Here is a 17,275-nt window from a genome sequence, read left to right on the forward strand (position 1 = left end):
CTGCCCCAAGTAGACTGTGGAGTTTTCTACTTTGTCCTAGCGCCAAGTTCCAACCAAAAAAATCTATATGACTAATGACAGTACAAAAAGCAAAAAGCAGCTTTATTTTCAGATTCCAGATGGAGTTTATGCCGTTGTCAGATAGAAAGTTATTTGAATTACAACCTCAGACACAATATGGATGCTTATCTGAGACGTAATATATGTAGATGATTGCAATAGCATCATTTAGGCTTTTAGATATATTACTGTGTTTTAAAATGTACTAGAATGTTTGAAATGGAAAACTTTAACAATAAACACTTCTTAATAAAAATTATGATGATAAAATCATAATGAACAAGAGCTCTGGAGTCAGACCATGCTTAAATCCTGGTGAAGGCTATTGGACTTGGACATTTATTAGAAACTATTTCATACCTTAGTTGCCTTATCTAGAAAAGGGGGACACTAATCCTGTCCTCTGGATGAAGCAAATTAATACAAATAAAGCATTTAAAACAGTGCTCAGCACACAGGAAGTAATTCAATCAAGTTAGCTCTTATAAATTCCTTTGGGTGATGTTAGAGTGAATGAAGATGAATGCTTTGACTCCTTATCCACCCTCTTTTTTTTCTCTTTAATTTATAGTGACTGTGTTTAAGTTTTTCCCATTTACTTGTCTAATACCTGTTATATTTAGTTATAGGTGAGTGTCCTCTATGCCACTTCTTCTTGCTTACTATCAGATTCATTCACGAGATGGTTTCTTTTGTCCCATAAAACAATACTTCTTTGAAGGGGTAGAATTTTTCTACAAATAATATATTTGAAACACCAAATTGAGTGTTTTCTAATAGGGCTAACTTAAATGGACATTTCTGTAAAACAAGCCCTTTCCCACTTTATTTCAATAATAATATGTGGAAGTGGGAAGCTTAGAAGGCAAACTTTACTGTCAGAATGACTAAGTTTTAAACTTGCCCACTTACAATTTATTATTTGTCTTTGGGAAAATTACTTAACCATGGTTACCAAATAACTAATTCTCCATCTGTATCATCTGTACCTACTATATATATATATATATATATATATATATATATATATATATATATATATATATATAATACATCAAATATACAACTTTAATTAAATTGATTGTGATAATTATGTAATTTAATGTATTTTTGAATTAATCATTAATCAATTGGCATTTAAACTGTTAGAAAGAGCTAAGAGTAATAATAAAGGTGTAGCAGTGAGATTAAATTCATGTCTTACAATTTACAAGAGTAAGAACCACGAAGTTTGAAAAACATTGTATAATAAAATGTATATAACTTTTTCATATAAATTTAAAAAGCACAGTCACAAGTGCCTAGACCAGCACAGAGGTATCTCTCTGTCGCCTTACCTCCCTGAACAAGACAAAAATATCAATAGTTTGCCTCAAGTAGTATGAATTCATTATGGATAGTATGGACTACAAATATGAGATTGTACTATTTATTCTCAGGGTGACGTGAGGACAGAAGGCTGTTTACAATGTAAGGATTCTCTTAAATGTAATGAACTCTTTTATAGCCTTCTGCTCATTTTTTGTTTCCAAAATTCAAACTTTAAGATTTCTTTTGAAGAAGTGCCATTGTTTCAAAGAGGAAATAATATAACAAAGCCAAGACTAGTTATGAGCAAGGGCTTTGGCATCAGAAAGAAGAGGCCTTTGGTGTCAGTCCTGTCACTGACCAGCTGTGTGACCTTGGTTAGTTTTCTTACTTCTCTAAGCCTAAATTTTTTTATCTATAAGTCAGGATCAATCACAGTATTCATCTCATTGGCTTGTGAAGAGTACATGCAACAATGCATTTAAAAGCATGTAACGTATAAAATTTATTAAACTTACAAAATTCTTCAATATTATAATGATTTGAATCTTTGCCTATTGAATAACCCTTGTGTATAAAACACACCTAAGCTATTCTCTGTAATGTGTAGTTCATCTAGTAGGACCAGGCTGGTCTGAGGCATCCTTTTGTAAGGCACTGAAAACGACTCAAAGAATTAGGGCCATGGACAGCTAGTATAGGGCCTAATTTCTCCACAGTCTTGCAGCTTAAAGCAGGAACAACTGGAGCGCTGAATCACGTCAGGAACAGAAAAAAAGCTTTTCAGATCCAGTGCTCTCCAAGGAGATTAGCTAGAGGAGAAGCCTCTGAGGGGAAGCTGGTTTTTGGGAGATGGATGAGATAGACCTTAGTGTAGGTAGAAGCCAGCAGGTGGGGGCATATGAGGAGAAGGGTGTTGAGAGTTGCCACAGGTTAGAACCTCTGGTTATAAGGACTTCCAAAGTTTCTGAGCAGCCATAAGGCCCCTCCTGGAGAACAGCAGAATGAATTCCAATCAGATACGCAATGTTCTTTATGTTGTCTAGCTCAAATGAAGAAGAGCTGGCATAATCTTGGAGTAGGCTAGCTCAAATCAGGTCTCCTCTCATTCTTCTTTGTATCTTCAAGATAATACCTGGCACAAGGACAGTTTCTGATACAGAATATTCTGAATTTGTAGCATTATTTGGAATGGATTACCTCTTCCCCAGTTTGGCTGCTACTGGCTGTATAGAATCAAATATATCATTTTAACTTTCAGTTTCCTTATGACAAAAATGGGACTGACAATAGTTTCTTTCTATCTGGAAATCTTCCTTTGATGCTATAATGAGATAATACATATGAATTCTCTTTGAGAACTCTAGTTTGCTGTCAGATAGTAGAATGAAAGGTAAGAGCTATTTTCATACTGTACACTGCTCAAGTAGTTCCAGGTACTAAGAATTTAGTGTTAATCTCAGTTTTCTCAGTGTCACTTTCTAATAAGTGTAATGAAACTTTTAAAGATAAGCATTTTCTTTTTGTCTTTTTTTTTGACGTATAAAATTTATAAAACGCGACTTAAGTTTGTGTTGTGGACAACTAAACTTGATATGTAAATACCAGATTTAAAATATGGATTTGCGAATTTGCGAATATGTCATTTCCACAAAGACATCAAAATGTCATTTAACTGAGCTGGGTCTGCAATTAAATGGCACAAGCCCATAGTAATGATTAAGAGCATATCATTAACATACTTAATTACTTATGGTTTAAGTACTTGACATCTGTCTTCAAAGATAAATTACCTAGAATGTTTTTTTCAGTTGTAATATTCAGTAAATATATGGAAGTTTGATTTTACATTCATTTCCAAACTTGAATAGTTGATTCTTATACCTTGTCTTTTAAAATATCTCATAAAATAACATGAAACAGTTGATTTAATAAATATTAAATTGTTTCAGCATTTGTTTGAAATAAGTCAGTTAAACTTACTACTTTTTGCTTAAATTGCTTTCATTGAATCATTCAAAACAAAACAATGTGCCCAATAGGAGGAGAGGAGTGATTTTTTTCTGTTTTTCCATGTTTTAAATTCTAATTTTTGCTCCTATAACTCACTCCTATCTTGGTTTTAAGGTTTAAAAAACAAGTCCACACTGATTCTCTTTTTTCTGACTGTGATAACTTACATAGGAAGAAATTAGTCCTCCCCCGTTTGACGAATATCTGATATTAAGGAGACAGTTTCCTTCCTAAATTTTTGCATTCTGTAAAGGATTTCCCTTTTAAGCCAAAGAATATGATAGAATATAATTCTTAAGTATTACTCAAATTTCTAAGAAGCTCCTTATTTAAGTTTACCAGTAGTTACAGGGACAAAATGAGTACTTTGGAGTGTTTTCTTGTACTTAATTCACATAGGTATATATTTTATTCCTCCCAAGGAATATCAACTTTCATTACTTATTTATTTAATTGTTTTTGCTTAATATGTAGTGCCTGTTCTTTACTCCTTTTTCTTTCCGTCTTTTTTTTATTATTATTATTATTTCATCTTATGGCTATGGTCTACAGAACTGTTGGATAAAATTCATAATGAGCAGTGTAAATACTATTTTAAGTGAGAATAGAAAGCTATGAATCAGTACATAATGTACTTAGTGGTGGAATACCTGACACTTATTTTACCTCCAATGAAATATGTACTTGAAGTAAATTTGACTGATATTCTAAAGGGAAGATAATTTTGCCATGTTTTCATAAATTACTGGTTTTCTTATACGTCTATTGTGCTTTATCTACTGTGTTTTATTTTCATAAAAGGGAATGTTTAACATCCACTTTTTTGTGACAATAAAATTTTAATTTAGAATATCAAGGAACAAGTTACCCTCACTGTAAAGATTCATTTGTTTTTCTGAACTGGTAAGACAAATTCTTTTTACTGAATACAAATTATAGAAAATTGCAGTAGCTCTTTTAAATTCTAATTGGTATAATAAAGCCTGTATTTACTTTTATATGATAGTAATTAACATATCTCTTTTGAAAAATGGCTAATAAAAATAATTTCTTATAGCATTATTTGACTCAATAATTAGTACTACAATCCATGCACTTATGTAGTATTATGAATCATCAATTTTTAGCAATCAAAGTAAGCATCACCCTCAACATGGCTGAAATCCTTTAAGTCCTGAATTTTTATGTAATCATTTGACAATGAAAATCCCAAGTGTCTGATAAAGATTTCTGAGACGAAGAGACTGTTATTTAGAACTAGAGTGGTTCACTTTCTTATCCTCAGAAAATTGAAATTTCTTTCTTTGGTTTTGTTTCTAACTAATTTATATATTTTATTTTTCTGATAATATCTGTGGTCAAAAATATTGATATATATGAGGGCTTCACAACTGAAATAGACATAATGGAATCTAGAGGACTTATGTTTTATATTAAAATATAACCTTATTTGATAGTATACTAGCCTCCTGCAAAAGGGGATTTCATTCACTCCTAGGTTCCCCTAACTGCTTCTCCTCTTTTCCTTGGGCTATTAGTCAGTATGCTTGTGGACCTGTTCAGGTGCTTAATGACATAAAGTCCTGAAGATACTTAGATGAAGGGTTTTGAAATTTGCAGGCACAAAGCACTAAAATACATCATTATTTCAAATGATGAAATGACCATTGACCATAGACAACATATTTATCTACAAAATTATTACATTACCGGTCTAAAAATAAATGACCTGGGCCAAAAAAGATAATATCTTGAAGATACAGTTCACTTTTAGTCATGTGAGCTATCACTAGTTTTTGTGAGACTTTAGCAAAGACACATCCAACCAAATATTAGGGTATAAAGACAAGAATGCTTTTCAAACACATTAGTTGCTGACTGTTTATAGATTATTATTGCCAGTATAATGATTATTCCTATATGAAGTCCAGATGATAAAATATTGCTGAACAGTGGATCCATTCTTGCTAACTCCATCATGCAGGATAACATGGAAATAACTTAAACAGGAAAATATTGCTCCACCTACAACACCAAGAACTGGACAGATCTTCAATTTTATTTCTAGAACGGGTATCTGTAATCCCACATTGCTGCTCCTCCAAATGTAGACGACACAAAAACCATCACTAAAGCTACCTGAATTTCAGTTACATCCACTTTTACATCTCCACTTGGATGCTCCTGGAGTCTTTAGATGCTAGAGGAATACTTATTGCTTTTCCAAACCTCAGGATGCCTGAAACATAAGTCTCCAAATGAGCACAATGAAACATGAGCATCCCAACAAAAAGAACCAAAAAACAACCGGTCAGGATGAGTTCCTAGCAAACAGCAATTGAACCTCCAACTGCCATAAATACCTGGCAGAGTCACAACCATAGTCAAAAAGTTCTCCTAAAGGAGAACAAGAATTTGTTCTTCTGGCTTGTTTCCCATCAATCGTATCCAGTGACTGGTAGATAAAGAGTCTGAGTGCATATGAAAAATATGGCCGGGGACTGGTCAGTGATCATGGGGCAGTAGGAGATGAGCGCAAGCGTGGTGCGCAGGTTAACAGCGAGTCCCAGGAGGGTGATGGAGTTGGGGGCGATCCATAGCGGGTCCCACTCCAGCCATGTCCCGTACAGCGGCAGTGGCTGCTCGAGCAGCGAGACACCCAAAGTGCTGCTCTCCTGGCACTGCAGCTAACCTCTCCTAGCGGCTCCGCCAGCACTTTCAGCCAGCTCGGCGCCCTAAAGATGAGCATTTTCTCTATGTAGTTCAGCAAATATAATTTCTTTGTGGAAAAAAAAAAAATTGTGGCTCATGAAAATTTTTGTTCTTATTGAACTAGATTACATGCAAAAAAGTGTACTGCCTTTTGGTTGGCCTAATCCAGTTTTATAAATTAATCCTTTTATACACACTTCTCTATAAGCTACGTCTGCAGGTCAAGGGGAAGGTAGTATGACTTACTGATGGGTCTGTGTCAGAGTTGGCCAATTTCTATAACAGACAATACCAAAATTTTAGTGGCTTCACATATTAAAGCCTATTTTTCTCTCCTATAGGAGTCCCATATGGATGTTACCAGTCAAAACGTTTTCCTGGTGGCTCTCTTCCAGGTGATGATTCAGGGTTCAAAGCTCCTTCCATAGTGTGGCTCTGCTGTCCTGTAGGGCCTTGGAGTCATCTCCAAGGAAATAGAGAGTATGGGAGATTGCTGGTGAGAGGGCTTATGGGCTAGGCTTGGGGTGGCATACATCACTCCCACACATGTTCCATTGGTTAAAACTTGGTCATGTGGTCCCACCTAACATGGATATGAGGTTTGGAAAAGTGGTCTAACTGCATGTTCAAGAGAAAAAGCAAAAGGGATATATTTGTCTCTGCAATGGGTATTTCTAAATTTCCATATGTATATTTTAATATTATGATTGAATCTCTGTGCAATGCTAATTCAAAAAGTGTGACAAGGGCTGGCCAGGTGGCTCAGGTGGTTGGAGCTCCGTGCTCCTAAAGCCGAAGGCTGCCAGTTCAATTCCCACATGGGCCAGAAGGCTCTCAACCACAAGGTTGCCGGTTTGATTCCTTGACTCCCTCAAGGAATGGTGGGCTCCGCCCCCTGCAACTAAGATTGAACATAGCACCTTGAGCTGAGCTGCTGCTGAGCTCCCAGATGGCTCAGTTAGTTGGAGCGGGGGCTCTGAACCACAAAGGTTGCCGGTTTGACTCCCAACGGCAACTGGACCTGGAGCTGAGCTGCGCCCTCCACAACCAAGATTGAAAAGACGACAACCTGACCTGGGAAAAGTCCTGGAAGTACAAACTGTTACCCAATAAAGTCCTGTCCACTTTCACGAATAAAATCTTAAAAAAAAAAAAAAGTGTGACAAAAAAGAATGAGCACATACTCTCTGAATTTCCTTTGTGTATCTATGTGTGACATAAAAATCTGGCCGAACAATGTTTTAGTACAAAATTTATTTCAGAAAAACATTTCTTAGCATAATTTCCTTATACTTTACTATTCATTTTATATATATATATATATACACACATATATATGTATATTCCTTTATATCTATTATTTTTCCACTGAGAAAGCATTACTGGAGGTGAAAAAAATATTTTCATTTCATATAAGTAAAAAACAAACAAACAAACAAAAAAAACCTTTTCTTCAAATTTCCTGACATACTTCCCAATGCAAAACATAATCTTGAAACTCGTCACTCCTTAAAAAATGATTTTCAGTAAAGGTACTTTTCAATTTTAATTCAAGTATTAAGACTAAATACCACAATTCATCATTTCATAAACAACTTTACAGCATCTTGGAAGACAAAATAGCCTGAAGATTGGGATAATATGTTCCTAAAAGCACAGTATACCTCAGGGGATATTCTTACTAAGAAGTAACATGAATGAAAATAATCAGATTATAAATTATGATTATTTGTGCAAATTTTTACAAAACAACTCCAAGTTTAGCACTCTTTGCATACCCAGAGATGCACTGATCCTCCAAAAGCTTACTGTTAGAGAACATAGAATTTATACCAGATAAAGATGAGACATAAATATGATAAATATGATCAGCCCTGAAAGAGATTTAGAAAAAAATATTATGAGAGTTCAGAGAAAGCACATAGCTTACTTCTAGTTGGAAACCAGGGGTTCTTTCAAAAAAATAAATGGCATTTCAATTAGTTCTTGAAGATACAACTTAACGACAAAAATGAGGAAAGATAATTTTCACTAGAGGAATTATTCACCATAGGAATATACAAAATTAGAGAGGAAAAAAGTTGAGAATCAATGGCATATAAGAAGCTATGTTGTTAAGTGTTCCACACATAGAGGGGATAAAGAAGATTATGGGCTAATAGGGTTGGGAAGGCAGTTGGGAATGGAGGAGACTGAAACCATTGGCAAAATCACTGTAGAGTTAATTCAGTGAGAAAAGGATTTCTCTCTGCCACAAAACATTTTAGATAGAGATAGAGACAGAGACAGATATAGAGATAGATAAAAGAGAACATAAATATTGAAAACATGAACTTCCTATTGTCCAGTATTTGTTATAATCTTGGTCCCTTTAGGTTTTGAAGTTAATGGACTCAAACTTATATATCGCTCTATTCTAAAAAAGAGCAAGAATATTACTTATTTGAAAATATGACCAATACGGCAATCCCAATTTAAGAAGCTGGAAAGGAAGATGAGGGAAAGCTTCAGAAAGCTTTGACAATTTAAAAAAAAAATTAAGATTAAAAATCCATAAACCTTTAAAAGTGAGTTATTTACAATAAATAATTTCAACCTTTTCTATAAAATATCGTTATTCCAAGGATAGATTATCTGTATTTTACTCTATGTGTATTTGCATATGCCATAAGCATTTTAGAAGATAATATGACACATGGCATAACAATGTTATTTATTGCAAAAGGAAAGTGTAAGTTTAACGAGGGCAGTGCCCTCTTCATTTCCAGACCTGAGACTGTGCTTAACTCCTAAGAGCTACTGAATATTTATTTGTCTGATGAACAAATTATTGCTTAATCTGAATCAAAAGCACATCTACTTTATTCATGTTTCTAGAAATGTGAGCAAATACTTATGAAATTAAACTATCCTGAACATTTGGAGTTCAATGTTACCCTTCTTGTATCATTGAAAACTTTAAAAAAAAACATAGATATTACAGGTTTCAAGCTAAAAATTTGGATTTCTTGATTGCTATTCGTTACTTGCCTTTATTCTTGAAAATTTTATTGGCTTCAAAAAATACCTAAAAGGTCAATACAAACATACCACTAATAAGTACTCGTCTATCTTCAACCCACGTTTACCTCTTTCATGCCCAACCCCCAGCTACCAACACAGCCATATAGTACTAATTTTCAAAATTGGATTAATGTTCGATGTTTTTAATAGTCTATATAAACACAAATGCAAGGAAACAACTCAGGAAACTTTCCTCTTCTATGATGTATCATTCCTGATTGGCTTGGTCAAATTAAATGTTACAGAGCAAGTGAGAAGAAAATGTTGCTTATTTTCAATAAGTCAAGTAAGTTTTCATTTCTTGCTAGAAAGGACATTAATACCCTTCTAACATTTTCTTGAATAAAAAGTATGATTTTTGCAAGTTAGTACTATCCATACACATACAACATTTATGTTTCACCATTATAGTTCAACATCTAAGTATCTTTTAAGTAAAATTTGGAAGTAATGTTATAAATATAGACTAAAAATTAATACCAAAATGATTAGTCCATTCAGTCTAAGCTGAAAATATCTGACTTATTTTATATTGATGGACCCTTTCAATAGTCCTAAGAACATGACAAAAATACAGGAAGAATTTTCTAACCTTATTATACTTTTAAATCAAATTGAAGTAGTGCTTTTCTACAGGGTATTTAAACATAATTGGCAGAGTTAAATGACAAATAGTTTGCAAAGTGGACTCCATAAATATCTTATCTGCAAGTGAGCACATCTAACAAAATATCATATGAAATATCTGGAGATTTTTTGGTTCTCATTGGAAATTATAATGAATAATTTCTTATTTTTCTTATAATTTCATTGGAAATTATAATGAATAATTTCTTATAATTAATGCTTACACATTTACAATAAAATTGAAAGTAATTTTATTACCAATCACTCTGAATGAAAAGATATCATCTTTGGTAGGGTTCTTCAAGAGAACTGAGAAGCAAGCAGAATTGAAATGGTTTTCAGTACTTGGGATTATTGCTAAACTATCACAAGGAAAACACATTTATTAGCTGCATAATTCAGTCAGTACAGCCTTGATCCAGTAGCCTTTTAAATGGATTCTTTCACCCACTGTGAAACTCTTTTATATTCAAATGAAATACCTGCATTTGGTCATATGAATATCATAGTTTATGTACTGCATACTAAGATCGTGAAATATGTAGGGTTATGGAGGAATATGGTGACAACTCAGTGATGATGCAAATTTTAGAGGAGTGGGATTTTCCATAGAAATTTGATTTATCAATCTCAAACTTCATGAAAAGAAAATGTAAAGCATCTATTTGTTTTTAAAATTCAAAGAAATTAAAATTAGTTTTATTATGAAAATTCTGCCATGCCCTTTATAATGACTGGTAATAACCCATGCTAAGATCCAGTCTGGAATTCAGTGCTTGCAAATTTCTTTTCGAAATCCGCACTTTTACCAGTGACTCCAGAAGAGGGCACCAGGCATAATTTCCAACCCAGAAAAGTCTTTTTTCTCCTGCCTGCCTTTGGTTTCCTTAAGTCATGCAGGGGCTCCCTCTGCTGTCCTTTTACACCAGAGAACAGAAAAATAGCATTGACCCCATCAAACCTCACAAATTTTGTGCAATTATATTCTAAAGATCATTGCATGATGTTGTAGTTGCAGATCTATTGAACTTCACTACCCACAGGATTACAAGAAAAGATAGCGAACAAGTTGAGAAAGGCTTAGTTAAATACTTCTGTAAATAAATGCTGATGAATGTTATTTCTTCGAAGATGACTAGGCAGGCAAATAAAACACTCAAATGGTACTTGCATATTATATAGTAAGAGGGAAGAATGACACATACGCATTGAACTTTGATGAATTGTAGTGAATTAAAACATCAAAATAACTGTGTAAATGTCTCTGTGACTGCATGAATGTGTGTATATGTGTATGTCTGTATGTGTGTGCACGTGTGTGTGCGTGTACACGTGCATGTGTGTGTGTGCTTGGTAGAGGAGAGAGGGCTAGGGAAAGGACACACTACTTACTTGACCATGCAATTACTTTTGATGCAAGTTATTTTTAATTATAGTTTTTTAAGTTTGTATTTTCATTTTAAATAAAGTCAGAGAATAGCTTTTGGCAAACTCTTAGTTTGGACACTTATCTAACAGAATAAAAATAAATGAGATCGTGTGTTTCTGCACATGTAAAAAAAATACATATTGAAGCAATTGTCTTGATAATTATTTTTTCTAAAGTAACTTTCAAACTAAATACAGAGTGATTACCAAAAAGTCTCCCTTAGCTTGTTATGTAACTTGCTACATATGAATACTGGGCAACATCTATAGCAAAGCAACTGACAAATTAGTGAAATAAAATCGATTTTAATTTCAAATAAATATTCTAATTCTTTACCTTCCTGCCTGGGTTTGCCTTGATTTTATGTATTAATAAATGAAATTTTGTTGGTCTTTTACACTTCAAGCAAAACACAAGCCACAATTTCAAACAAAATCATGGAAATTCTTGGAATTTTAAAATCTATTGTCTCCTTTTTAGGAATGAATCTTAATAAAAGGAATATTTGAGTTTTAATATCACAATAATGAAAGAGCTCTTTCTATTACGTGTCTAAGTGAGTTTTCTGATTGTTAATAATAAATAATCATTATCTATGGTGCATTAGTGAAATGGATAAATGATGAGGCAGAAAAGAGAAATGATCTTTTGAGATATAATAAGAAACAGCTATGTTAGTTCTATTGGGCTACTCCAAACTCTACCAATGGTGGGGTTTTTGTGGGAAGAAAAACATCCAAAAAAACATTGTTTGAAGAATTTTTTGTAACGTTTTTCTTGTAAGGTTTGGAATAACATGTGTAATGCTATCTGGCTACATCAAGTTGCTATCTTAAGTACAGGTGTTCTTTGCACCATTAATGCTACTATATTTGTGCAGTGGTTCTGGAATCAAAATTTGGGAAAAATTAGAAAACAGTATCATTAAAATGTTTTTGCTTCATTTCTACAATCATATAAATCTATTATCCCATAGTCAGAGAACATTTACAAACACAATGAGAACATAATGCAACAGGAAATGGAATTACAATTTAGGGAGTTAACTTTTTACTTAATAGTTAACTTGACTCATGATTGTTCCAGGTTTTGGAGACCGGCTGAAGTGCAGCTGGTAAAATGCTAAACTTTAATGAGTGATGCAATTTTAGGTGTAGCAGAAACAAATCCTCAATCATATTTGAGAACAGATCTTTGCTTGTGTTCCAAAGAATGAGTTTTATTTTTCCAGTTTGGAATAATTTAATCTAGAAAATTATATTTTTGAAAGTTAATATTTTTTATTTCACACATTGCTTAGCTCCAAAGCATTGTGAACAATTTAGATCACTATATCACCTTTAATATCCCCCTAGTTGTTCTGAGAATTGATGGGAAGGCTTTCTCACCTTGGTTTTTTAATTCCTATCTTCTGTCCTTACCGTTGCTTATCTCTAAAAGAAATTGCTGATGTTATATTGAGGAAGCACAAAGCCCATGCCAAACTAAATATTTTATTTAATATTGTGACTAAAATCACAATTTATTCAGAAATAAGGAAACCCATCTCTTTATTTGAAGTCCAATAAAACATTACCATAGAAAAGATCATTCCAATAGGTGTAAATGATTTTTAGGTGATTTTATATTAGAATGTTTGACCAGATATACTTATAAAGGTAGGATTTGGCATGTCTATGTGTATGTGTGATTTTTTTCCCCTTTAGAATTGCTACCATTAAAAAAAAAAAAAAATGACTCAGATTCACACAGCAGCCTTCTTTGCTGTAACTAATCCCTCCAGATCTGGCTGAGCTGTTCAGGCTGCGCTTCCTGCCCCAACCCGCCTATGTGAAATGAAGGTAGAACAAAAAAACAAAATAAAAATTCAGCAAAGATCCTTTTCATTATTTTTTAGGAATTCCAAACTTGTCAAATTATTTGAACTTCAAAGTGGCTCCCTGTCTCTCTATCATTGTCTGTGTGTAAAATCCTGTTCATTCATTGTCTTCATAAATGAGAGCCCAGTCTTTTTAGGGAGCTTTACAAGTAACCACTGCATATCCCAGCAATGAGAAGGCACTGCAGGTTTGCATAACTGGAGCAAATTAAACTCTTTCTCCTTGGAATAAGAGTGACTTACTAAAATACCATGAAATCTCAGGGGATTTTTTTTTTTTTTTTTTAAGAAAGCCTATAAAATAACCTGCTCAAAATATGAGGTCTTTAACAATTTTTTTCTTATTTCTTAAAGATAAGAGGAATTAGGACTATAGATAATTATATGGATCAAAGTGGGTTGGTTTAGTTATTGGTTGTAAGCCTTTATTTGAATCTTTACAAGAAGATTTTAGGTTAAGTCTTGTTGGGTCTCTGTTTTGCAACTCTAAGCTCTGTGTTATTTATAATATTTTAACAGGGATTAGTGGAAGGGAGGTAAAGTGATAAACTTCCACATTTACATAGCTTTTCTGGCAAATTTTAGTTAAAATATCACAGACTCTATTTGCAGAGACGGAATGCACTGATAGAGTGTCAGTCAGCCGGGGAATCATAGTCTTGTCTCTCTTTTGGACATTTGTCCATAGGAGACATTTCACAATAGAGAAACTCGTAGACAGTGGGCATCTCTGACCAAATTAAATTTTTCTAGTTCTTATACAGATCACCATTGTATAATACAAAATTTTAGAAAGTTGGACTAAACAATGTTCAAAGATTATGTGACTCCCCCATTTTATACATCTAAATCCTCTGGAAGATATCATCAGCCAATATATTCTTCAGGGCACTATGTTACCTTTGAAGAGTATCATTTTCCTTCCTTTCTTCTTTTTTTTTTTTTAATTAAAGTTTATTGGGGTGACAACGGTTAGTAAAGTGACATAGGTTTCATTTCAGAGAAGTTGACTGTAGAACTTCCCCCCTTATTATAACATGACTTTCAGTTCTATAATACACACATATTTTGCACAAAATAAATCTATTCTACGTATTTTTTTCTCCCTCTATGGTGACCTCTCTAATGAAAGTTTCTGAGTCACTGAGTTTTTACTTTGATTTTTCACTCTAGCTAAATTTAGGTGTTGCCTACATCAGCTAATTTATAGTGGATATTTAAGTCTTATTTTTCCTATCTGAGGAAGCTGAGCCTGTCGTGTAGGAATTCTTTCTGTGAATAGTTTGGCCTGGGTGGTTTTGTTTCCCATAGAAGAATGTAATCTGTTGCTCAACTGGTAGACTGATCTATGAGAATAGCATAGTTCTGTAGTTTATGAGTATAACCAGGATCACAGGACTCTGCACACTGTCCACTGGCTATCTACACATCTGTATATCTATATACATGTCTTTTAGACTATCTATCAATTCTGATCTAGCCAGGTACCGACCCAGCCATCTTTATATTCTTTAAACTCGACCTTGCTCCACAAACAACTTGGTATACTTTACAATAAATATGGAAAGTTTGAAAATAAATATGAATATATATCAGTGTTTTAGAAGACTAAGGAAAAGAAGGAAACGAGAGTAACATTCTAGAAATGAAGGCCTATCTCTTGGCTTAGCACATAAAATATACTCAATAATTATTTGTGAAGAAATGAATGAATAGGAAATTATAAATGTAAAGGTAAGATTAAAAACCAAAAACGAAGAGTGTGTCTTGATTTCTGAGTAGCCAACACACACACACAATGGTAAAACTGACAAAATCAGACTTTTATTTTTCAGTTTTTCTCTATAGATGAGAACCATGGTAGCTGAGGGGAGACTATGAAGTGAATTGTTCTGCCTTGTGTATGGGGAGTATTTTCTCTTCGTTTCTAAGAAGCTGCATTGATAGGACTCTCGAGAATTCAAATGAGAGACTATAGCTATTATAGTAAATGGGAACAGTATCATTTTCTATCAGCTTTCTAATGGCCCAGTTTGTCAAATAATGTGCCAACTGTGAAATTCTTCACAACTTCTTAAAATTAAGTATTCAAAACCTGGAAATATTTATTTTCTGGAAAAAAAAAAAAAAAAAGAAAGAAAGAAATAGAAAGTACCAGACTTACAAGTCACTTTAGATCAATGTAAGAATTGTCACAGTAAGTTTACTAGCCCAACATTCTTCCAGTTACAGGTTTGCTGTTTAGAGCAAAGGCTGTTTATCTTCCTTGAGATCAACCTCAAAATTTAGAGATGAAAATAATACACCCTGTTTCTGTGACTAACTGTTTGTTACTGTGTTATCTGTGAATTCATATAAACTTTAATGTTTTCATTTTTAGGAAAGATATTTTCAGATATATTAGTCTTTTCCAGCCCTAGAACATGATTAAGATATTCCCATTTATGCATATGTACTCACGCCACATACACACGTAACTCCATGTATGTGCATGAATTCACAGGTATATACTATAGCAGACACCCACACACTTTCCCAGTTGTCATCTCAGCCTAGCACATTACTATTTCCCAACCTTCATGGCCTCAAGCATAAACATAAATTTTCTCCTGTGTTTACGGACTTTTTTCTCATCAGATAAACACAATCCTGTGACCATGACCTGCCATCTTATCCTGTCTTCCGTTGCCAACCAAAGGAACTGTGACTGCTGGAGATCCCTATCGGGGATCATTTATCAGTGGTAAAATTTGGGACTTGCACAAGGAGAGCTGAGACTTCTGAGCAGTCCAGCAAATATCTGGAGCCAGCAGATGTTACTCTGCATGTTTTAATTTTAATGGCCTCTCCCTCCATGTAAAGATTATAATGTTTCATTTCTCGGTAAACCTAAATGAAAACCTATTAGTTAGAAAGAATATCATTTCTCCTGGGAAAACAGATCAATCCCAGTTCTCTAGTTTCTATACTTACAGTAAGTGCATTTTTTCTCATGCTTTATGCCAAAGGCATCCCTTTACACAAATAAGTTTAAACAGATACTTGCTAAAATTCAACAGGGCAGCCTGAGTCTGTAAGAATATTGACAAGTCAAGGGTTTTACAGAGAGATTGTGTGCATATTTTTCATGCACTGTATTAAATTAATAATTGAGAAATATGGTTGAAAATATAAATATAACACTGGCAACAACAACATCTATATTACAGATTATAGCCCAGATGTGACTGGGCTGAAAGCTATTGCATGCAAAGAATTCCCAGCACCAACTTGCTTTTCTGAAAACCACGACAGTATGAATTATGACATATTTATAGAAAAAAATAAAGTACTTAAATCCAAAGGATAAATTTAACCTTTGCAGGGAAAGGAACATCTGACATGTGATTTTTACACTGTTGAATAGGAAAAATGTTGTAACTATTGGCATTAACCATGTTCAATGCCTTGCTAACTAGCAGGATGTCCTTTTTTCTTGGAGTTAATTGTTCAGGACGTTGCTCTATACTCCTGTCTTTGAGTCCTTTAGATTTTAGTACGAAGTTCTAGTATGAAAACCCCACTGCTCCTTCAAAGTTCCTGGCTTTTATGTTAAAATGTTTTCTGTAGTATAATCACTGGTAATTACAACAATCACCATACGGAAACTATTTCAATATCAATTTCTTTAGCACCAGAGTCTCCAAATGAGTTAGATACTTCATTTTCATGCATCATACCGCAGAGAGTGGCAAACCAAGGAAACTTCTGAGGAATTTCTTTTACATAGAGATCCATTTGTTGTCCACATTATTAGCTTTTAATATTACATCGTAAACTGACCTAATTGGATTCCAAATATGCAGCAAATTTATACAAACTTACCATGTTTTTTCCAAGCTGTGCTTACCACTTCTTTCCTTTCTTGCCTGACAATATGTTGCCATGCTATAAAAGCCCTAATGCCCATTTTCAACGATTAGCTGTACATCAGCATTACTACCACAAATCCACAAGTTTCACATCAAGCATTAAATGGGATGAATATTGATCTTCTAAAGAGGATTTATTTATTTCTAGCTCTATCCAAAGATCAACTGCTAGCAGCTTTTGGGGGATCTGTGAAGCTCTCACAGCACAAAGCTACTGCATACATGACACTGGACTTGACATTTCAGTTCTGGAAGAAAACCAAACAGTAAATT

The 17,275-nt window shown here is 33.8% G+C and overlaps 1 pseudogene; it reads right to left on the bottom strand.

Moving 5' to 3' along the window:
- Positions 1–4,915: 4,915 nt before the first annotated feature.
- On the bottom strand, positions 4,916–16,805 carry LOC109452719 (cholinephosphotransferase 1; annotated as a pseudogene).
- Between the last annotated feature and the right edge of the window lie 470 nt (positions 16,806–17,275).

Source organism: Rhinolophus sinicus, linkage group LG02 (genome assembly GCF_036562045.2).
Source record: "Rhinolophus sinicus isolate RSC01 linkage group LG02, ASM3656204v1, whole genome shotgun sequence".
NCBI classification, from domain to species: Eukaryota; Metazoa; Chordata; class Mammalia; order Chiroptera; family Rhinolophidae; genus Rhinolophus; species Rhinolophus sinicus.